This window comes from Astatotilapia calliptera, chromosome 16, assembly GCF_964374335.1.
Source record: "Astatotilapia calliptera chromosome 16, fAstCal68.1, whole genome shotgun sequence".
Lineage (NCBI taxonomy): Eukaryota > Metazoa > Chordata > Actinopteri > Cichliformes > Cichlidae > Astatotilapia > Astatotilapia calliptera.
The window spans coordinates 3,276,925-3,300,201 of record NC_137437.1 but is presented as its reverse complement, the minus strand read 5'-3'; the positions used below and the strand labels follow the sequence as shown (position 1 = coordinate 3,300,201).

The window sequence follows — 23,277 nt, the reverse complement described above, 5'->3', positions numbered from 1 at the left end:
TTTTAATGTCAAAGTTGGCCTCTGTGCTTTTTCAGTGTTGGAAAGACTCTTTCTTGCACTGAGGTCTGCTTATTGTAAATATCTTGTACTTTTTTTTACACCTTTTAATGTCAAAGTTGGCCTCTGTGCTTATCAGTGTTGGAAAGACTCTTTCTTGCACTGAGGTCTGCTTATTGTAAATATCTTGTACTTGTTTGAACACCTTTTAATGTCAAAGTTGGCCTCTGTGCTTATCAGTGTTGGAAAGACTCTTTCTTGCACTGAGGTCTGCTTATTGTAAATATCTTGTACTTGATTTTACACCTTTTAATGTCAAAGTTGGCCTCTGTGCTTTTTCAGTGTTGGAAAGACTCTTTCTTGCACTGAGGTCTGCTTATTGTAAATATCTTGTACTTGATTTTACACCTTTTCATGTCAAAGTTGGCCTCTGTGCTTATCAGTGTTGGAAAGACTCTTTCTTGCACTGAGGTCTGCTTATTGTAAATATCTTGTACATGTTTGAACACCTTTTAATGTCAAAGTTGGCCTCTGCACTTCTGCAGTGTTAGAAAGACTCTTTCTTGCACTGAGGTCTGCTTATTGTAAATATCTTGTACTTGATTTTATACCTTTTCATGTCAAAGTTGGCCTCTGTGCTTATCAGTGTTGGAAAGACTCTTTCTTGCACTGAGGTCTGCTTATTGTAAATATCTTGTACTTGTTTGAACACCTTTTAATGTCAAAGTTGGCCTCTGCGCTTCCTCAGTGTTGGAAAGACTCTTTCCTGCACTGAGGTCTGCTTATTGTAAATATCTTGTACTTTTTTTTACACCTTTTAATGTCAAAGTTGGCCTCTGCGCTTCCTCAGTGTTGGAAAGACTCTTTCTTGCACTGAGGTCTGCTTATTGTGAATATCTTGTACTTGATTTTACACCTTTTAATGTCAAAGTTGGCCTCTGTGCTTTTTCCGTGTTGGAAAGACTCTTTCTTGCACCGAGGTCTGCTTATTGTAAATATCTTGTACTTGTTTGAACACCTTTTAATGTCAAAGTTGGCCTCTGTGCTTATCAGTGTTGGAAAGACTCTTTCTTGCACTGAGGGCTGCTTATTGTAAATATCTTGTACTTGTTTTTACACCTTTTATGTCAAAGTTGGCCTCTGACCTTATCAGTGTTGGAAAGACTCTTTCTTGCACTGAGGTCTGCTTATTGTAAATATCTTGTACTTGTTTTTACACCTTTTAATGTCAAAGTTGGCATCTGTGCTTATCAGTGTTGGAAAGACTCTTTCTTGCACTGAGGTCTGCTTATTGTAAATATCTTGTACTTGTTTGAACACCTTTTAATGTCAAAGTTGGCCTCTGTGCTTATCAGTGTTGGAAAGACTCTTTCTTGCACTGAGGTCTGCTTATTGTAAATATCTTGTACTTGTTTGAACACCTTTTCATGTCAAAGTTGGCCTCTGTGCTTATCAGTGTTAGAAAGACTCTTTCTTGCACTGAGGTCTGCTTATTGTAAATATCTTGTACTTGTTTGAAGACCTTTTAATGTTAAAGTTGGCCTCTGTGCTTTTTCCGTGTTGGAAAGGCTCTTTCTTGCACTGAGGTCTGCTTATTGTAAATATCTTGTACTTGATTTTACACCTTTTAATGTCAAAGTTGGCCTCTGTGCTTTTTCAGTGTTGGAAAGACTCTTTCTTGCACTGAGGTCTGCTTATTGTGAATATCTTGTACTTGATTTTACACCTTTTAATGTCAAAGTTGGCCTCTGTGCTTCTGCAGTTTTAGAAAGACTCTTTCTTGCACTGAGGTCTGCTTATTGTGAATATCTTGTACTTGATTTTACACCTTTTATGTCAAAGTTGGCCTCTGACCTTATCAGTGTTGGAAAGACTCTTTCTTGCACTTAGGTCATCTTATTGTAAATATCTTGTACTTGTTTGAACACCTTTTAATGTCAAAGTTGGCCTCTGTGCTTATCAGTGTTGGAAAGACTCTTTCTTGCACTGAGGTCTGCTTGTTAAATAAAAAAGTGTAAAATTAAATTTCAATAAACTAACCATAATGCCAGCTCATATGCTCTTAACGCTGCATCTTTAACTCTTTTACAGGATTTGCAGTCTTCTGATTCCTGATGAGTTCCGTAAGTGACAAGCTTACTGACTGTGTTTACTCTTCTGTGTATTAGGTATTAGGAGTAGGTATGGGTGCAGGGGAAGGCTGTGTCCTGGCTGACTCTATTCATGAAAAATATAATCTGTGTTACAACAAGATTGAAATTGAGACTCAGCATTGTTTCCCAATTTTCCAAACCCATATGAACTGTAGCCTCAGCTTTCTGTGCTTAGCTGACAGGAGGGATAGCAGAACAGATGTGTTATAAAATTTTGAGCAATGTCCTTGTACAATATTTAAGCTGCTTGTAAAGTGAAGAAAGTAGACACTTTAATCAGCCCACTCCTACAACCTGAAATGTGTGAAAGTCTAAATATTTATCAGAGGGGCTCACTAAAGATGATTTCAACAGGACAAAACTGCTTAAACTACTTCAATCTCCCACTGTGACCACTGGTGCAGGGCAGGATGAGGGTTTGTAGGTCAGTTCCTGCTATTGCAGCATCACTGAGTGTCTATCTTAAGATAAACATCATTTATTTTTGAGGTCGGTTTTGATCAAGAACATAAGTATAGCCTGCATGAAACAACCAGAGCAGGAGGTTCAATCAAGAACACATATGACATATGACACATATCTGCTTGACACGAAAGCAGTGCACACTGAACTCAGGTAACATTTGTTATTAGAGGAGGTCAAAAAGTGTGTCAGTGAGAAATATCCATCAAAAGCATGATTTACACTAGCTGCAGCTCACAGTCAGCAACTCATCAGTTTTGTTGTTCAAACCAAACAAGAATTTTTCACATCATGTTGTCCTGCAGGAACTCACCGGATCACCTCTCCAGCACTTTGATCCCAAGACAGGAATACAATATGCAGAGTTAGTTTAATTGATTGGAATTCAGCTGTCATCTTCAGAGTGTTTCATTTGATAAAGTTAAGAACGAGAAATCAAGTGGTCAGAGCTATCATGGTGATATTCAGGGTCAGATTCTGTGCTAGTGCAAAACCTTCTTTTGGCCTGAAAAAGCTGCTGTGGGGTTTACAACAGAGGAGCAATTGAAAGCCTGCAGGTCAAATTAGCGTCAGGATGCATTTGCAAAAATGTTTCGTGTGAGTAGAAAGTTCTCTGGGTGATCCAACCGTGCGTTAGTTGATATACAAACATGCAATGAGAACATTTCAGTAATTAGCTGTTAAGTGTCACCCAAACATGAGGAGGCCAGTGAAGGAGCCAGTGACGGTTTAACAAAAAGAATACAGTGTGAGTGCAGGTTTACATGTTTCTCTCTGAGAAAAAGAGACGTCGATGTGTTTCTATTAGTGTGAAATCCTTTTTAGAAATTAGGCACTGTGTGAGGTCATTTAGTAAGAGTCAGTGAATCTTTCACAGTTGTAAAACACATAAAAAGAAACAACATAAGTAACGTATGTTTTTTCCCGAGGGTGGTGGGGTAGGACTTCATGTGTGGGTGACTGAGAATGTCCATTTTATTAGATATGTTGTTGTAACTGTTTCAAAGTCAGTAATGCATGAATCTGCAATGATTTTTCTTCCTTAAAAGAGGACTGTGTACAGTGTCCATTTGTGTCTGTCTCCACGTTGGGTGATTGTGGAGTATGAATATGTGTGCATGAGGGTGGGAATGCCCGTTGGTGGCTGCGTGCGCCTGTTCGACTGTGTCTGTATGTCAGGTCGGTTACACTCCACGTCTCTGGGAACATCTCAGGCCCTCCAAGGTATGGAGGCCTATCTCGATTCACCACACTCCTTGCCGTTAGTTGATGCCCTCAGGCGTCGGTGTGTTGGTGGTTCTGGTGTCCGGGGCTGGGCGCTCAGGTATGTACCGGCTCACTCCCAGTGACTGCTTGGCGAGGTCTGGCACCCGTGGCTCCGTCAGGCCACTTTCCGGGGGGTGGGGGGCTCTCAGTCCTCTGGCCTCTGGGCCTGTGGCTCAGGTCACTCTGCCACAGCTGTCTGCCGGCAGAGCCCACAGCCACATCACGGGCCCCCTGTGGCTTCTGCTCCGTGGCTGCTGGGTGACCTCTAATCTGGGGCTCTCCTCAGCGCTTCCCAGGAGGGTGGCATGGCTGCAACTCCGATGGTCCTCCTTGGGCTCTCACATTCTGGGGGCCTCTGGGTGTCTGGGGCCTGGATTTCCTCCATGCCTGCTACATGCACTGGGGGACAGACTATGGCTCCCTGTTAAAAGTAGAATGGGAGGCAGAGTCTTCAGTTTTATCTTTTGTCCTGTCTTCCTCTGCTCATCCCAACAGGTTGTGGCAGATGGCTGTCCCTTCCTCAGCCTGGTGCTACTGGAGGATTCTTTCTTTTAAAATGGAGTTTTTCCTTCCCACTGTTGTCAAAGCGCATGCTCATCAGAAATCATATGATTATTGGGTTTTTTCTGTATTTTTCAAAGATCCACATCAAAAGGAGCAGGTTAAAGTGGTTCTGGCATCTGACAAGGATTCCTCCTGGACGTCTCCCAGGTGAGGTGTACTGGACGAGCTCCCACCAGGAGGAGGCCCTGAATCAGACCCAAGACATGATGGAGTTCCCCTAGATAAGCTGGAGGAGGTGGGTGTGGAAAAGGAGGTCTGGAGTTCTCTGCTTAGGCTGCTGCCCCCACAACCCGGCCACAGATAAGTGAAATAAGTAGATCAAATATAACTTGGTGTTCTAAAGAATATTGTTGTTTCCTTGCAGGACACCAGGAGAGATGAGCCCTCCATCACAGATGGTGTGGTCACCTGCAGGTTCAAGGTCATTGCATCTCCAGCCCACATCTACTGCCACTGTACTTAAGGGAAGTTGGGACAATGTTAAAGACTTTCTTCAGACAATTGCATTTGGATGAGCTAAATTCATGACAGGCACTCAAGCAGTAATGCCTCGACTGACAAACGAACATACCAAGCTTCTGTGTTGTTTGAGCCAGAGACTGCACTTGTGGATGAACAATAAAAACATTTTATATTTATTATATTAGTAATGTAACTTGCAATAAAAAGTTATGGGAAGCTTAAACTTAGTTTCAGAATAATTAAATCTGAGACTTTGTTTTATTGAAAAGTTATTAAAGTTTTAAAGTGTGTGACAAATAAAATAATAAATTATTAAGTAACACCAGCTACAATATTGGAAATATGTGTGTTGTTCAGCAGAACAGTGTCCAGTATGTTGGCTGAAATGCTTTAAATTTGAAAATAAAAGTTGGGCTGATTTTAACGCATTACAAGGAGTGTTTTAATTATTATTTTCTAAATAAGCAGTGTTTATATTACGTGTAATGAAATAAGTTCAAGGATAATAAAAGGTAATGAGATTTAATTGCATTCAACTTATGTGCAGCAAAACTAAAAATAAGTTACGGAAGTGTTCAAATAATATGTGTGCTTTTAAAAATGCTCGTCTATTTAAAGACTACACAATCTGTGTTAATTCTAATTATACCACAATCCCTTGCCTGTTGTGTTAAATATACATAAACAGTATGTGTTATCAGATGAAAGTACAAAACTCTCAAGAACCCCCCTCCTAAATTTCAGGTGGCATTTTAAAAACATGCCATGACATAACACACAGCTGCTATAATCATACAGTGAGGTCAAATGTCAATTATCGTTATAGGTTCTTGCTATATGTTATAACATAAACACAGCACAGTTGTAAGAATAATAGTTTCTAGGTTCTAAGGCTTTTTGTCAGTTTAATAGTGAGCTTTACGAGACTCGTTTTCGTGCCAAAGGCTCGCACAGGCCTAAGTTCCCTTATGACAACTAGAGCTGGAAACAAGACCTCAAGCGATCCTAAGGCTAATTAGCACGGCTAGCATTTAAAAAACATCTGTTAAATGTTGTCATTGCTAGCATATACCTGTATTACAGCATGGTAAGTAGCGAGAACGCAAAGTTTTTGTTACCTTTGAAAAGAAAAATGTGAAGCTGTAATATTAGCATGAGCTATGCTAATGTTATTCGCTGAAACAAACATCTCAGGTACTGACTTACTGCTTTCTAATATCTGTGTTTATTTCTGGATATACCTACATGGTTATTAGACATCCCACATAAAGGGTGACAAAGGCAGTAACTATAAATGACCATAACTTTACTGTAAATTACACTGATGGGCTCAGTTCATATAGTTATATCACGTGCACACGCATGTTAGCAACCATAACCATGCAGGCTGTTGGTATATGAATGCTGCGCAAGGTTCCAGCTGTTCCTTTACACTTGCTCTTGGATTTGTCTTGACCTGCTCCAAGCTCAGCTTGTGGAAAGATAACTTTTGGAGAATATTTCTACAGAAAGCGGATTTTACTACAAAGCGACAACAACTACTGCATCTTTGGATCTTTTGTACTTGTGTTTCATCATAACAGCAAAGCTTGAAGATCGTGGACCCCGACTCGTCGACAGCCACCAGGTACATTTCAAAATTTCTTCAATTATTTCAAGAATCACTAGATGACTATAGTAATTTTACAGGTTCCAGTGTGAATATCACGTTTTAATGTGATCAAAATAAGTGTGTTCTAAGACTTTTCCTGGCAAATCGCTTTTATGCTTTAAATTTTCCAGGAGAGGTGTAGAATTTATTACCGACTGGTGTATGAATGTGAAAAAAGGTTTTACTTTGATTTGAAGCCTTCAAATTTGACACTTTTTTCCAATGAAATGGTTAAAATTAGCTTAAAATTCGTAAAATGCCCCCCTCCCCAAATATACATATGTATATGTGTATATCGGTTTCTATGGTAACAGCATCTCCTCACAATGTTAGGACATATAGGAGTAAACACACCAGGTCCCCTGTAGGTCCTGACATCATTTTCTTCTCAAAGGCTTCATTTGAATAAACTATAACTTTTCCCCAGCTACATATGCGATGATAAATAAAATAAAATGAAATAATATAAAAAAGAATATTAAAACATCAATCATAGTCAAAAATAATCATAAAGTCAAACTGTTACAAAAATGTGTTTTATTTTTAAAATTGTGTGTGGAGTTCTACTGCCTTTTTTGCATTAGCAATATTTAGGACATGGAATTGGTACATGGGGAGATTAAATGTTTCGTTATATTTTACATCGTTAATGAAAGAATTAAAAAAAATATGAGAATGAGCTGCTAAATTATTTATGGATTTTCTGCAGTATGCTATTCATGTCCAGTTCTTTACAAATCAGTACCTATTATCCATGACCTAGTCCAACGTAGTGTTTGCATAAAGGTTTAAAAAGAACAAATAAACAAAATGAATGTATACAAAATACAATACTGTTACCTTAAAAGTGTAGTGTGCACAGAGTGAGCTGCCTTGGCAGAGATTTGGATGCTTCACTTAATGATTGTGGACATAGTTGAAATCTTGTTTTCTTCTCACATGAACAAGTAAAGTGTCATTCAGTCTGATATGAATGTAGCCTGTAGCTTTAGCACTGGGTGCTTACTACATTCCTACTGTTATTTTAAACTTTGTTTCCTTACAGGCTGTCTTGACTACATTGTTGAACGTCCCAAGAACGAGACCTTTCTGAAGTCATCAGGATCCTTGATGACAGTCTCCTGAGCGCCATCTCTTCTGATGAAGCGTGGGACACTGATACCGTGCGTGTCAGTAAAGGTGAGTACATCGCCCTCTCATCCTCCCCCTCTTCTCATGAAGAACTGGATGCTGATGCGTGTCAGTGAAGTGGAAGGTGAGTACTCCCTCCCCACCTTGCTTTCTTGCACTGAGGTCTGCTTATTGTAAATATCTTGTACTTGTTTTTACACCTTTTCATGTCAAAGTTGGCCTCTGTGCTTATCAGTGTTAGAAAGACTCTTTCTTGAACCGAGGTCTGCTTATTGCAAATATCTTGTACTTGTTTTTACACCTTTTAATTTCAAAGTTGGCCTTTGTGCTTTTTCATTGGTGGAAAGACTCTTTCTTGCACTGAGGTCTGCTTATTGTAAATATATTGTGTTAACTTGTTATTTTCTGTTTTATCGCGAGAGTACTGTTGCCCGCGAAGGGTTGTTGTTGTTGTCCGTATGAAAAATGGCGGAATGAATAAAGCGCTGTGAATGAGAGTACGACGTCGTGTCTTTTGAGTTAACATTGGTAGCAGAGGATGGTTTCCAATTACAAAGTACCACCAAAGCTTGATGAAGCCAGGCCATACGAATGCTGGAAGAATGAAGTCAACATCTGGAGACGAGTTACGGAGCTGGATAAAAAGAAACAGGCACTCGCGGTGGTGCTGGGCCTCGAGGGAAGAGCCAGAGAAACGGCCATGGAGATACCCGCAGACAAAGATGACGGTATGGAAATACTGCTTGCAAAACTTGACGCGGTGTTTCAGAGAGAAGAGAAAGACCACGCTTATGAAGCCTACTCGTGTTTTGACTCCATTGCAAAGAACCACAGCGTGTCCATGGCAGACTACATTATAGACTTTGAACAGCGTTATAACCGGATGAAAAAGTGGAGGAGTGTAACATTACTTTGTACACTAAAGCCTCAATGACAGACGCTGAAATTTTCCTGACTGAGGCACTGGGGTCAACCATTATTGATACTGCATGTACACGTACAGTTTGTGGTCAGAAGTGGCTAGATAGTTACATGCGTGACCTCAGCCAAGGCCAAGTAAACAAGCTGTTGCAATCAGAAACCCCCAGCTCCAGACCATTTCGCTTTGGGGATGGTATTGTAGTGTATTCCAGCAGAAAAGTGAAACTTCCAGCCAAAATTGGACAAACAAAATGTGACATTGAAAGTGAAGTAGTTCCTGTTGACATTCCACTACTACTGAGCAAAACGTCTCTCAAGAAAGCAGGGACTGTTCTAGACATGGAGAATGACAGTGTTGTCATGTTCAAGCAGCCTGTTCCTCTAGAGCTCACTAGTTCGGGACACTATTGCGTGGACATTAGAGATGAAAATACTACAGAAAGTTGCAATGAAAATGAAGTTCTCATGGTAACTGCTGAAATGTCTACAAAAGAGAAACAGAAAGTCCTTGTGAAACTTCATAAGCAGTTTGGTCATGCATCTGCAGAGAGGTTATTGAGGCTCATCCAAAGCTCTGGCAATACAGATAAACAATGTGCAGTTATTCTACAAGAGATAGTTCATGACTGTGACATTTGTCAGAAATATTGCAAAACCAAGCCGAGACCTGCTGTTGGTCTACCCCTGGCTTCTGAGTATAATGAGACAGTAGCGATGGATCTACATGAGCTGGAGCCCAATGTGTGGTACCTTCACATCATCGACCACTTCACACGCTTCAGTGCCGGCAGCATCGTAAAGACAAAGAAAGCTGCAGAGATCATCAACTCCTTCATTCACACCTGGATAAGCATTCACGGTGCCCCCAGACGGCTCTACACAGACAACGGCGGAGAGTTCAACAACACAGACATTCGGGACATGGCTGAAAACTTCAACATTGAGGTAAAAACAACGGCGGGGTATAGTCCCTGGAGCAACGGACTACTGGAGAGACATAACATGACACTTACAGAAATCCTCCTGAAGGTAAAAAAGGAACGTGGATGTGACTGGCACACTGCGCTAGACTGGGCCCTTATGGCCAAAAACAGTATGCTTAATGTACATGGTTATAGTCCACATCAACTTGTGTTTGGCCAAAACCCCAACCTTCCTTCTGTGTTGATGGATAAGCCACCTGCCTTAGAGGGCACAACTGTAAGTGCAAGAGTAGCTTCCAGGAAAGCATTTACTGAGGCAGAGTGTTCAGAAAGGATCAGGAGAGCACTACGCAAACAACTTAGGCCTACAGATGACAAATATGAGGCAGGAGATAAAGTATACTACAAACGAGTCGACTGTACAGAGTGGAAGGGTCCAGGTGTAGTTATTGGGCAGGATGGAACTGTTGTATTTGTAAGACATGGGGGGACTCTTGTAAGAGTACACCAGTCAAGATTGACTAAAGTGGATTCACAGACTGGAGATAAACAAATACCACACAGTACTACTGATGATGACAACAAAGACGCAGTTGAAAATGATGACACTGACACACCCGATGGTGAACAGAGTATTAGTGAGGAAGAAGACATCACTATTGACAGAGAAACCAACACTACAGAAAACATGTCTGTCACACAAACTGCAAATGAGCCCTCTACACCCACTGATCACGTCTCTGCAAATGTAAAATTAAGATCAGGACAGCTGATTGCTTTTACCAACAGAGACAACGGTGTTCAACACACAGCCAGAGTGCTAGGCAGAGCGGGAAAAGCAAAAGGGCAATACAAAAACTGGTACAATGTGCAATATCTTGAGCATGATGGTAGTGAAGGTGAAAACAGAGATGCAGATGTACTCATAACAAAAGATATTTCCTTTGATTCTGATAAGCAGCAGGAGATTGAGAGCTGGCAAAGTAATGGTGTGTTTGATGAAGTGAAAGAACTGGGTCAAAAATGTCTGTCTACTAGATGGGTCTGTACACTCAAAGAAACTACTAATGGTGTTGTCCCAAAGGCTCGACTTGTGGCACGGGGGTTTGAAGAGGTAAATACTAAAGAACTACAGAAAGACTCTCCAACATGTGCGTCTGAGTCCCTCAGACTGGTGCTAGCTGTGATATGTCAAAACAAGTGGAGAGTAAATTCAATGGACATTAAATCTGCCTTCTTGCAGGGAATGGAACTGTCAAGAGGCATCTATCTTCGTCCCCCACCTGAAGCTGGCAAGGACAATGTTCAATGGAAACTGAAAAAGTGTGTTTATGGACTTGCAGATGCTTCACTTTATTGGTACAATAAGGTCAAAGACATTATGCTCAAAACTGGTGGTAAAATATCACAGGTTGATCCTGCAGTGTTCTATTGGCAGAATGAACAATCTGAGGTTACAGGAGTGCTTGCATGTCACGTTGATGATTTCCTTTGGGCTGGTTCAAGTCACTTTGCAACTCATATCATTCCTGTACTGAAATCTACCTTCCTTGTGGGCCGTGAAGAACATGACAGCTTTTCTTATGTTGGTATGGACATTTGTACAGTTAATGATGTAATAGAGGTGCATCAACAACTTTACATTGACAACCTACAACCGGTTCAGTTACAAGCAGCACGGGCTGTACAGAGGGAGGCTTCCTTAAGTGAAACAGAACGTGAGCAACTCAGGTCAAAAATAGGACAGATTTTGTGGGTTGCCAAACAAACAAGGCCTGATGTTATGTTTGACACATGTAGCCTTGGATCTAATATCAAAGATGCAACTGTACAGTCTATTCATGAAGTGAACAAAGTAATCCGTAAACTTAAGGCAGAGAAAGGGACTCTTAAGTTTCAGCACTTGGGTAACAGTGAGGATCTGGCATTGGTTGTTTTCAGTGATGCTTCATTTGGCAACCTTCCTGATGGCGGTACTCAAGGAGGGGCATTAATCGTCCTTATGGGTAAAGGAGGAAAGTTTTGTCCTCTCTTCTGGCAGTCTAAAAAAATCAGGCGCGTGGTCAGAAGTACACTGGCAGGAGAAACTCTTGCCATGTCAGATGGAATAGACAGTGCAGTCTTCCTGGCAACACTTTTTTCTGAGCTTACAACTGGTAACACTGGTCTAAACGCTCTTCCTTTGATCTGTGTGACTGATAATCATTCCTTGTTTGATGCACTCAAGTCTACTAAGCAGGTTACAGAGAAGAGACTGGGGCTAGAAATGAGCAGCATTAAAGAGCTCATACAAGGCAAGAAAATCAGACAGGTTTGTTGGTCAGATTCAAAATCTCAACTTGCTGATTGTCTGACAAAAAAGGGAGTTTCACCTTTAACCCTTCTAAAGGCGCTAGATGAAGGACTCTGGATACTGTAATCCTTTGTTTACAAAGTTGTCTTTGCATTCAAATGTACCATTGTTTATTGTGTGCAATGATAGTATGCTTTAAGTAAAGCAAAGCACTTTTGAAATTTTTTTTTTGTTTATATAAATATATACATATATGTATACAAATGTTTACAGGGGTGTGTTTATACTTTTATTTTATTTTATTTTAAGAAAGAGGGAGATTGTTAACTTGTTATTTTCTATTTTATCGCGAGAGTACTGTAGCCCGCGAAGGGTTGTTGTTGTTGTCCGTATGAAAAATGGCGGAACAAATAAAGCGCTGTGACTGAGAGTACGACGTCGTGTATTTTGAGTTAACACTTGTACTTGTTTTTACACCTTTTAATGTCAAAGTTGGTCTCTGTGATTTTTCAGTGTTGGAAAGACTCTTTCTTGCACTGAGGTCTGCTTATTGTAAATATCTTGTACTTGTTTGAACACCTTTTAATGTCAAAGTTGGCATCTGTGCTTATCAGTGTTGTAAAGACTCTTTCTTGCACTGAGGCCTGCTTATTGTAAATATCTTGTACTTGTTTGAACACCTTTTAATGTCAAAGTTGGCATCTGTGCTTATCAGTGTTGTAAAGGCTCTTTCTTGCACTGAGGTCTGCTTATTGTAAATATCTTGTACTTGTTTTTACACCTTTTAATGTCAAAGTTGGCATCTGTGCTTATCAGTGTTGGAAAGACTCTTTCTTGCACTGAGGCCTGCTTATTGTAAATATCTTGTACTTGTTTGAACACCTTTTAATGTCAAAGTTGGCATCTGTGCTTATCAGTGTTGTAAAGGCTCTTTCTTGCACTGAGGTCTGCTTATTGTAAATATCTTGTACTTGTTTTTACACCTTTTAATGTCAAAGTTGGCATCTGTGCTTATCAGTGTTGGAAAGACTCTTTCTTGCACTGAGGTCTGCTTATTGTAAATATCTTGTACTTGATTTTACACCTTTTAATGTCAAAGTTGGCCTCTGTGCTTTTTCAGTGTTGTAAAGACTCTTTCTTGCACTGAGGTCTGCTTATTGTAAATATCTTGTACTTGTTTTTACACCTTTTCATGTCAAAGTTGGCCTCTGTGCTTTTTCAGTGTTGGAAAGACTCTTTCTTGCACTGAGGTCTGCTTATTGTTAATATCTTGTACTTGTTTGAACACCTTTTCATGTCAAAGTTGGCCTCTGTGCTTTTTCAGTGTTGGAAAGACTCTTTCTTGCACTGAGGTCTGCTTATTGTAAATATCTTGTACTTGTTTTTACACCTTTTCATGTCAAAGTTGGCCTCTGTGCTTATCAGTGTTGGAAAGACTCTTTCTTGCACTGAGGTCTGCTTATTGTAAATATCTTGTACTTGTTTTTACACCTTTTCATGTCAAAGTTGGCCTCTGTGCTTATCAGTGTTGGAAAGACACGTTTTTGCACTGAGGTCTGCTTATTGTAAATATCTTGTACTTGTTTGAACACCTTTTAATATCAAAGTTTGCCTCTGTGCTTATCAGTGTTGGAAAGACACGTTTTTGCACTGAGGTCTGCTTATTGTAAATATCTTGTACTTGTTTGAACACCTTTTAATGTCAAAGTTGGCCTCTGTGCTTTTTCAGTGTTGGAAAGACTCTTTCTTGCACTGAGGTCTGCTTATTGTAAATATCTTGTACTTGTTTTTACACCTTTTCATGTCAAAGTTGGCCTCTGTGCTTTTTCAGTGTTGGAAAGACTCTTTCTTGCACTGAGGTCTGCTTATTGTTAATATCTTGCACTTGTTTTTACACCTTTTCATATCAAAGTTGGCCTCTGTGCTTTTTCAGTGTTGGAAAGACTCTTTCTTGCACTGAGGTCTGCTTATTGTTAATATCTTGCACTTGTTTTTACACCTTTTCATGTCAAAGTTGGCCTCTGTGCTTTTTCAGTGTTGGAAAGACTCTTTCTTGCACTGAGGTCTGCTTATTGTAAATATCTTGTACTTGTTTTTACACCTTTTCATGTCAAAGTTGGCCTCTGTGCTTGTCAGTGTTGGAAAGACACGTTTTTGCACTGAAGTCTGCTTATTGTAAATATCTTGTACTTGTTTGAACACCTTTTAATGTCAAAGTTGGCCTCTGTGCTTTTTCAGTGTTGGAAAGACTCTTTCTTGCACTGAGGTCTGCTTATTGTAAATATCTTGTACTTGTTTTTACACCTTTTCATGTCAAAGTTGGCCTCTGTGCTTTTTCAGTGTTGGAAAGACTCTTTCTTGCACTGAGGTCTGCTTATTGTTAATATCTTGCACTTGTTTTTACACCTTTTCATATCAAAGTTGGCCTCTGTGCTTTTTCAGTGTTGGAAAGACTCTTTCTTGCACTGAGGTCTGCTTATTGTTAATATCTTGCACTTGTTTTTACACCTTTTCATGTCAAAGTTGGCCTCTGTGCTTTTTCAGTGTTGGAAAGACTCTTTCTTGCACTGAGGTCTGCTTATTGTAAATATCTTGTACTTGTTTTTACACCTTTTCATGTCAAAGTTGGCCTCTGTGCTTGTCAGTGTTGGAAAGACACGTTTTTGCACTGAAGTCTGCTTATTGTAAATATCTTGTACTTGTTTGAACACCTTTTAATGTCAAAGTTGGCCTCTGTGCTTTTTCAGTGTTGGAAAGACTCTTTCTTGCACTGAGGTCTGCTTATTGTAAATATCTTGTACTTGATTTTACACCTTTTCATGTCAAAGTTGGCCTCTGAGCTTATCAGTGTTGGAAAGACTCTTTCTTGCACTGAGGTCTGCTTATTGTAAATACCTTGTACTTGTTTTTACACCTTTTCATGTCAAAGTTGGCCTCTGAGCTTATCAGTGTTGGAAAGACTCTTTCTTGCACTGAGGTCTGCTTATTGTAAATATCTTGTACTTGATTTTTACACCTTTTCATGTCAAAGTTGGCCTCTTTGCTTTTTCCGTGTTGGAAAGACTCTTTCTTGCACTGAGGTCTGCTTATTGTAAATACCTTGTACTTGTTTTTACACCTTTTCATGTCAAAGTTGGCCTCTGTGCTTATCAGTGTTGGAAAGACTCTTTCTTGCACTGAGGTCTGCTTATTGTAAATATCTTGTACTTGATTTTTACACCTTTTCATGTCAAAGTTGGCCTCTGTGCTTTTTCAGTGTTGGAAAGACTCTTTCTTGCACTGAGGTCTGCTTATGGTAAATATCTTGTACTTGTTTGAACACCTTTTCATGTCAAAGTTGGCCTCTGTGCTTCTGCAGTGTTAGAAAGACTCTTTCTTGCACTGAGGGCTGCTTATTGTAAATATCTTGTACTTGTTTGAAGACCTTTTAATGTTAAAGTTGGCCTCTTTGCTTTTTCCGTGTTGGAAAGACTCTTTCTTGCACTGAGGTCTGCTTATTGTGAATATCTTGTACTTGTTTGAACACCTTTTCATGTCAAAGTTGGCCTCTGTGCTTATCAGTGTTAGAAAGACTCTTTCTTGCACTGAGGTCTGCTTATTGTAAATACCTTGTACTTGTTTGAACACCTTTTAATGTCAAAGTTGGCCTCTGTGCTTATCAGTGTTAGAAAGACTCTTTCTTGCACTGAGGTCTGCTTATTGTGAATATCTTGTACTTGTTTGAACACCTTTTCATGTCAAAGTTGGCCTCTGTGCTTATCAGTGTTAGAAAGACTCTTTCTTGCACTGAGGTCTGCTTATTGTAAATATCTTGTACTTGTTTGAAGACCTTTTAATGTTAAAGTTGGCCTCTGTGCTTGTCAGTGTTGGAAAGACACGTTTTTGCACTGAGGTCTGCTTATTGTAAATATCTTGTACTTGATTTTTACACCTTTTCATGTCAAAGTTGGCCTCTGTGCTTTTTCAGTGTTGGAAAGACTCTTTCTTGCACTGAGGTCTGCTTATGGTAAATATCTTGTACTTGTTTGAACACCTTTTCATGTCAAAGTTGGCCTCTGTGCTTCTGCAGTGTTAGAAAGACTCTTTCTTGCACTGAGGGCTGCTTATTGTAAATATCTTGTACTTGTTTGAAGACCTTTTAATGTTAAAGTTGGCCTCTTTGCTTTTTCCGTGTTGGAAAGACTCTTTCTTGCACTGAGGTCTGCTTATTGTGAATATCTTGTACTTGTTTGAACACCTTTTAATGTCAAAGTTGGCCTCTGTGCTTATCAGTGTTAGAAAGACTCTTTCTTGCACTGAGGTCTGCTTATTGTGAATATCTTGTACTTGTTTGAACACCTTTTAATGTCAAAGTTGGCCTCTGTGCTTATCAGTGTTGGAAAGACTCTTTCTTGCACTGAGGTCTGCTTTTTGTAAATGTCTTGTACTTGTTTTTACACCTTTTCATGTCAAAGTTGGCCTCTGCGCTTCCTCAGTGTTAGAAAGACTCTTTCTTGCACTGAGGTCTGCTTATTGTAAATATCTTGTACTTGTTTGAACACCTTTTCATGTCAAAGTTGGCCTCTGTGCTTGTCAGTGTTGGAAAGACACGTTTTTGCACTGAGGTCTGCTTATTGTAAATATCTTGTACTTGTTTGAACACCTTTTAATGTCAAAGTTGGCCTCTGTGCTTATCAGTGTTAGAAAGACTCTTTCTTGCACTGAGGTCTGCTTATTGTGAATATCTTGTACTTGTTTGAACACCTTTTCATGTCAAAGTTGGCCTCTGTGCTTATCAGTGTTAGAAAGACTCTTTCTTGCACTGAGGTCTGCTTATTGTAAATATCTTGTACTTGTTTGAAGACCTTTTAATGTTAAAGTTGGCCTCTGTGCTTGTCAGTGTTGGAAAGACACGTTTTTGCACTGAGGTCTGCTTATTGTAAATATCTTGTACTTGATTTTTACACCTTTTCATGTCAAAGTTGGCCTCTGTGCTTTTTCAGTGTTGGAAAGACTCTTTCTTGCACTGAGGTCTGCTTATGGTAAATATCTTGTACTTGTTTGAACACCTTTTCATGTCAAAGTTGGCCTCTGTGCTTCTGCAGTGTTAGAAAGACTCTTTCTTGCACTGAGGGCTGCTTATTGTAAATATCTTGTACTTGTTTGAAGACCTTTTAATGTTAAAGTTGGCCTCTTTGCTTTTTCCGTGTTGGAAAGACTCTTTCTTGCACTGAGGTCTGCTTATTGTGAATATCTTGTACTTGTTTGAACACCTTTTAATGTCAAAGTTGGCCTCTGTGCTTATCAGTGTTAGAAAGACTCTTTCTTGCACTGAGGTCTGCTTATTGTGAATATCTTGTACTTGTTTGAACACCTTTTAATGTCAAAGTTGGCCTCTGTGCTTATCAGTGTTGGAAAGACTCTTTCTTGCACTGAGGTCTGCTTTTTGTAAATGTCTTGTACTTGTTTTTACACCTTTTCATGTCAAAGTTGGCCTCTGCGCTTCCTCAGTGTTAGAAAGACTCTTTCTTGCACTGAGGTCTGCTTATTGTAAATATCTTGTACTTGTTTGAACACCTTTTCATGTCAAAGTTGGCCTCTGTGCTTGTCAGTGTTGGAAAGACACGTTTTTGCACTGAGGTCTGCTTATTGTAAATATCTTGTACTTGTTTGAAGACCTTTTAATGTTAAAGTTGGCCTCTTTGCTTTTTCCGTGTTGGAAAGACTCTTTCTTGCACTGAGGTCTGCTTATTGTGAATATCTTGTACTTGTTTGAACACCTTTTCATGTCAAAGTTGGCCTCTGTGCTTATCAGTGTTAGAAAGACTCTTTCTTGCACTGAGGTCTGCTTATTGTAAATATCTTGTACTTGTTTGAACACCTTTTAATGTCAAAGTTGGCCTCTGTGCTTATCAGTGTTAGAAAGACTCTTTCTTGCACTGAGGTCTGCTTATTGTAAATATCTTGTACTTGTTTGAAGACCTTTTAATGTTAAAGTTGGCCTCTGTGCTTGTCAGTGTTGGAAAGACACGTTTTTGCACTGAGGTCTGCTTATTGTAAATATCTTGTACTTGTTTTTACACCTTTTAATGTCAAAGTTGGCCTCTGTGCTTATCAGTGTTGGAAAGACTCTTTCTTGCACTGAGGTCTGCTTATTGTAAATATCTTGTACTTGTTTTTACACCTTTTCATGTCAAAGTTGGCCTCTGTGCTTATCAGTGTTGGAAAGACTCTTTCTTGCACTGAGGTCTGCTTATTGTAAATATCTTGTACTTGTTTTTACACCTTTTCATGTCAAAGTTGGCCTCTGTGCTTTTTCCGTGTTGGAAAGACTCTTTCTTGCACTGAGGGCTGCTTATTGTAAATATCTTGTACTTGTTTGAACACCTTTTAATGTTAAAGTTGGCCTCTTTGCTTTTTCCGTGTTGGAAAGACTCTTTCTTGCACTGAGGTCTGCTTATTGTGAATATCTTGTACTTGTTTGAACACCTTTTAATGTCAAAGTTGGCCTCTGTGCTTATCAGTGTTAGAAAGACTCTTTCTTGCACTGAGGGCTGCTTATTGTGAATATCTTGTACTTGTTTGAACACCTTTTCATGTCAAAGTTGGCCTCTGTGCTTATCAGTGTTAGAAAGACTCTTTCTTGCACTGAGGTCTGCTTATTGTAAATGTCTTGTACTTGTTTTTACACCTTTTCATGTCAAAGTTGGCCTCTGCGCTTCCTCAGTGTTAGAAAGACTCTTTCTTGCACTGAGGTCTGCTTATTGTAAATATCTTGTACTTGTTTGAACACCTTTTCATGTCAAAGTTGGCCTCTGTGCTTGTCAGTGTTGGAAAGACACGTTTTTGCACTGAGGTCTGCTTATTGTAAATATCTTGTACTTGTTTGAAGACCTTTTAATGTTAAAGTTGGCCTCTTTGCTTTTTCCGTGTTGGAAAGACTCTTTCTTGCACTGAGGTCTGCTTATTGTGAATATCTTGTACTTGTTTGAACACCTTTTCATGTCAAAGTTGGCCTCTGTGCTTATCAGTGTTAGAAAGACTCTTTCTTGCACTGAGGTCTGCTTATTGTAAATATCTTGTACTTGTTTGAACACCTTTTAATGTCAAAGTTGGCCTCTGTGCTTATCAGTGTTAGAAAGACTCTTTCTTGCACTGAGGTCTGCTTATTGTAAATATCTTGTACTTGTTTGAAGACCTTTTAATGTTAAAGTTGGCCTCTGTGCTTGTCAGTGTTGGAAAGACACGTTTTTGCACTGAGGTCTGCTTATTGTAAATATCTTGTACTTGTTTTTACACCTTTTAATGTCAAAGTTGGCCTCTGTGCTTATCAGTGTTGGAAAGACTCTTTCTTGCACTGAGGTCTGCTTATTGTAAATATCTTGTACTTGTTTTTACACCTTTTCATGTCAAAGTTGGCCTCTGTGCTTATCAGTGTTGGAAAGACTCTTTCTTGCACTGAGGTCTGCTTATTGTAAATATCTTGTACTTGTTTTTACACCTTTTCATGTCAAAGTTGGCCTCTGTGCTTTTTCCGTGTTGGAAAGACTCTTTCTTGCACTGAGGGCTGCTTATTGTAAATATCTTGTACTTGTTTGAACACCTTTTAATGTTAAAGTTGGCCTCTTTGCTTTTTCCGTGTTGGAAAGACTCTTTCTTGCACTGAGGTCTGCTTATTGTGAATATCTTGTACTTGTTTGAACACCTTTTAATGTCAAAGTTGGCCTCTGTGCTTATCAGTGTTAGAAAGACTCTTTCTTGCACTGAGGGCTGCTTATTGTGAATATCTTGTACTTGTTTGAACACCTTTTCATGTCAAAGTTGGCCTCTGTGCTTATCAGTGTTAGAAAGACTCTTTCTTGCACTGAGGGCTGCTTATTGTGAATATCTTGTACTTGTTTGAACACCTTTTAATGTCAAAGTTGGCCTCTGTGCTTATCAGTGTTAGAAAGACTCTTTCTTGCACTGAGGTCTGCTTTTTGTAAATGTCTTGTACTTGTTTTTACACCTTTTCATGTCAAAGTTGGCCTCTGCGCTTCCTCAGTGTTAGAAAGACTCTTTCTTGCACTGAGGTCTGCTTATTGTAAATATCTTGTACTTGTTTTTACACCTTTTAATGTCAAAGTTGGCCTCTGTGCTTTTTCCGTGTTGGAAAGACTCTTTCTTGCACCGAGGTCTGCTTATTGTAAATATCTTGTACTTGTTTTTACACCTTTTCATGTCAAAGTTGGCCTCTGAGCTTATCAGTGTTGGAAAGACTCTTTCTTGCACTGAGGTCTGCTTATTGTAAATATCTTGTACTTGATTTTTACACCTTTTCATGTCAAAGTTGGCCTCTGTGCTTTTTCAGTGTTGGAAAGACTCTTTCTTGCACTGAGGTCTGCTTATTGTAAATATCTTGTACTTGATTTTTACACCTTTTCATGTCAAAGTTGGCCTCTGTGCTTTTTCCGTGTTGGAAAGACTCTTTCTTGCACTGAGGTCTGCTTTTTGTAAATATCTTGTACTTGTTTGAACACCTTTTAATGTCAAAGTTGGCCTCTGTGCTTATCAGTGTTGGAAAGACTCTTTCTTGCACTGAGGTCTGCTTATTGTAAATATCTTGTACTTGATTTTTACACCTTTTCATGTCAAAGTTGGCCTCTGTGCTTTTTCAGTGTTGGAAAGACTCTTTCTTGCACTGAGGTCTGCTTATGGTAAATATCTTGTACTTGTTTGAACACCTTTTCATGTCAAAGTTGGCCTCTGTGCTTTTTCCGTGTTGGAAAGACTCTTTCTTGCACTGAGGTCTGCTTATTGTGAATATCTTGTACTTGTTTGAACACCTTTTAATGTCAAAGTTGGCCTCTGTGCTTATCAGTGTTAGAAAGACTCTTTCTTGCACTGAGGTCTGCTTATTGTGAATATCTTGTACTTGTTTGAACACCTTTTCATGTCAAAGTTGGCCTCTGTGCTTTTTCAGTGTTGGAAAGACTCTTTCTTGCACTGAGGTCTGCTTATGGTAAATATCTTGTACTTGTTTGAACACCTTTTAATGTCAAAGTTGGCCTCTGTGCTTTTTCCGTGTTGGAAAGACTCTTTCTTGCACCGAGGTCTGCTTATTGTAAATACCTTGTACTTGTTTTTACACCTTTTCATGTCAAAGTTGGCCTCTGAGCTTATCAGTGTTGGAAAGACTCTTTCTTGCACTGAGGTCTGCTTATTGTAAATATCTTGTACTTGATTTTTACACCTTTTCATGTCAAAGTTGGCCTCTGTGCTTTTTCAGTGTTGGAAAGACTCTTTCTTGCACTGAGGTCTGCTTATTGTAAATATCTTGTACTTGTTTGAACACCTTTTAATGTCAAAGTTGGCCTCTGTGCTTATCAGTGTTGGAAAGACTCTTTCTTGCACTGAGGTCTGCTTATTGTAAATATCTTGTACTTGTTTTTACACCTTTTCATGTCAAAGTTGGCCTCTGTGCTTATCAGTGTTGGAAAGACTCTTTCTTGCACTGAGGTCTGCTTATTGTAAATATCTTGTACTTGTTTTTACACCTTTTCATGTCAAAGTTGGCCTCTGTGCTTATCAGTGTTGGAAAGACTCTTTCTTGCACTGAGGTCTGCTTATTGTAAATATCTTGTACTTGTTTTTACACCTTTTCATGTCAAAGTTGGCCTCTGTGCTTTTTCCGTGTTGGAAAGACTCTTTCTTGCACTGAGGTCTGCTTATTGTAAATATCTTGTACTTGTTTGAACACCTTTTAATGTTAAAGTTGGCCTCTTTGCTTTTTCCGTGTTGGAAAGACTCTTTCTTGCACTGAGGTCTGCTTATTGTGAATATCTTGTACTTGTTTGAACACCTTTTAATGTCAAAGTTGGCCTCTGTGCTTATCAGTGTTAGAAAGACTCTTTCTTGCACTGAGGTCTGCTTATTGTAAATATCTTGTACTTGTTTGAAGACCTTTTAATGTTAAAGTTGGCCTCTGTGCTTTTTCAGTGTTGGAAAGACTCTTTCTTGCACTGAGGTCTGCTTATTGTGAATATCTTGTACTTGTTTGAACACCTTTTCATGTCAAAGTTGGCCTCTGTGCTTATCAGTGTTAGAAAGACTCTTTCTTGCACTGAGGTCTGCTTTTTGTAAATGTCTTGTACTTGTTTTTACACCTTTTCATGTCAAAGTTGACCTCTGTGCTTATCAGTGTTGGAAAGGCTCTTTCTTGCACTGAGGTCTGCTTATTGTAAATATCTTGTACTTGTTTTTACACCTTTTCATGTCAAAGTTGGCCTCTGCGCTTCCTCAGTGTTAGAAAGACTCTTTCTTGCACTGAGGTCTGCTTATTGTAAATATCTTGTACTTGTTTTTACACCTTTTAATGTCAAAGTTGGCCTCTGTGCTTTTTCCGTGTTGGAAAGACTCTTTCTTGCACCGAGGTCTGCTTATTGTAAATACCTTGTACTTGTTTTTACACCTTTTCATGTCAAAGTTGGCCTCTGAGCTTATCAGTGTTGGAAAGACTCTTTCTTGCACTGAGGTCTGCTTATTGTAAATATCTTGTACTTGATTTTTACACCTTTTCATGTCAAAGTTGGCCTCTGTGCTTTTTCAGTGTTGGAAAGACTCTTTCTTGCACTGAGGTCTGCTTATTGTAAATATCTTGTACTTGATTTTTACACCTTTTCATGTCAAAGTTGGCCTCTGTGCTTTTTCCGTGTTGGAAAGACTCTTTCTTGCACTGAGGTCTGCTTTTTGTAAATATCTTGTACTTGTTTGAACACCTTTTAATGTCAAAGTTGGCCTCTGTGCTTATCAGTGTTGGAAAGACTCTTTCTTGCACTGAGGTCTGCTTATTGTAAATATCTTGTACTTGATTTTTACACCTTTTCATGTCAAAGTTGGCCTCTGTGCTTTTTCAGTGTTGGAAAGACTCTTTCTTGCACTGAGGTCTGCTTATTGTAAATATCTTGTACTTGTTTGAACACCTTTTCATGTCAAAGTTGGCCTCTGTGCTTTTTCCGTGTTGGAAAGACTCTTTCTTGCACTGAGGTCTGCTTATTGTGAATATCTTGTACTTGTTTGAACACCTTTTAATGTCAAAGTTGGCCTCTGTGCTTATCAGTGTTAGAAAGACTCTTTCTTGCACTGAGGTCTGCTTATTGTGAATATCTTGTACTTGTTTGAACACCTTTTCATGTCAAAGTTGGCCTCTGTGCTTTTTCAGTGTTGGAAAGACTCTTTCTTGCACTGAGGTCTGCTTATGGTAAATATCTTGTACTTGTTTGAACACCTTTTAATGTCAAAGTTGGCCTCTGTGCTTATCAGTGTTAGAAAGACTCTTTCTTGCACTGAGGTCTGCTTATTGTAAATATCTTGTACTTGTTTGAAGACCTTTTAATGTTAAAGTTGGCCTCTGTGCTTGTCAGTGTTGGAAAGACACGTTTTTGCACTGAGGTCTGCTTATTGTAAATATCTTGTACTTGTTTTTACACCTTTTCA

The 23,277-nt window shown here is 39.3% G+C and overlaps 1 long non-coding RNA gene across 1 annotated transcript; it reads left to right on the top strand.

Annotated features, from left to right (window-relative positions):
- The first annotated feature begins 1,979 nt into the window (after positions 1 to 1,979).
- Positions 1,980 to 5,335, top strand: LOC145421150 (uncharacterized). Its single transcript, XR_013902461.1, has 3 exons — positions 1,980 to 2,120; positions 4,520 to 4,677; positions 4,807 to 5,335. It is a non-coding gene; the product is annotated as an uncharacterized LOC145421150 (long non-coding RNA).
- The last annotated feature ends 17,942 nt before the right edge of the window (positions 5,336 to 23,277 follow it).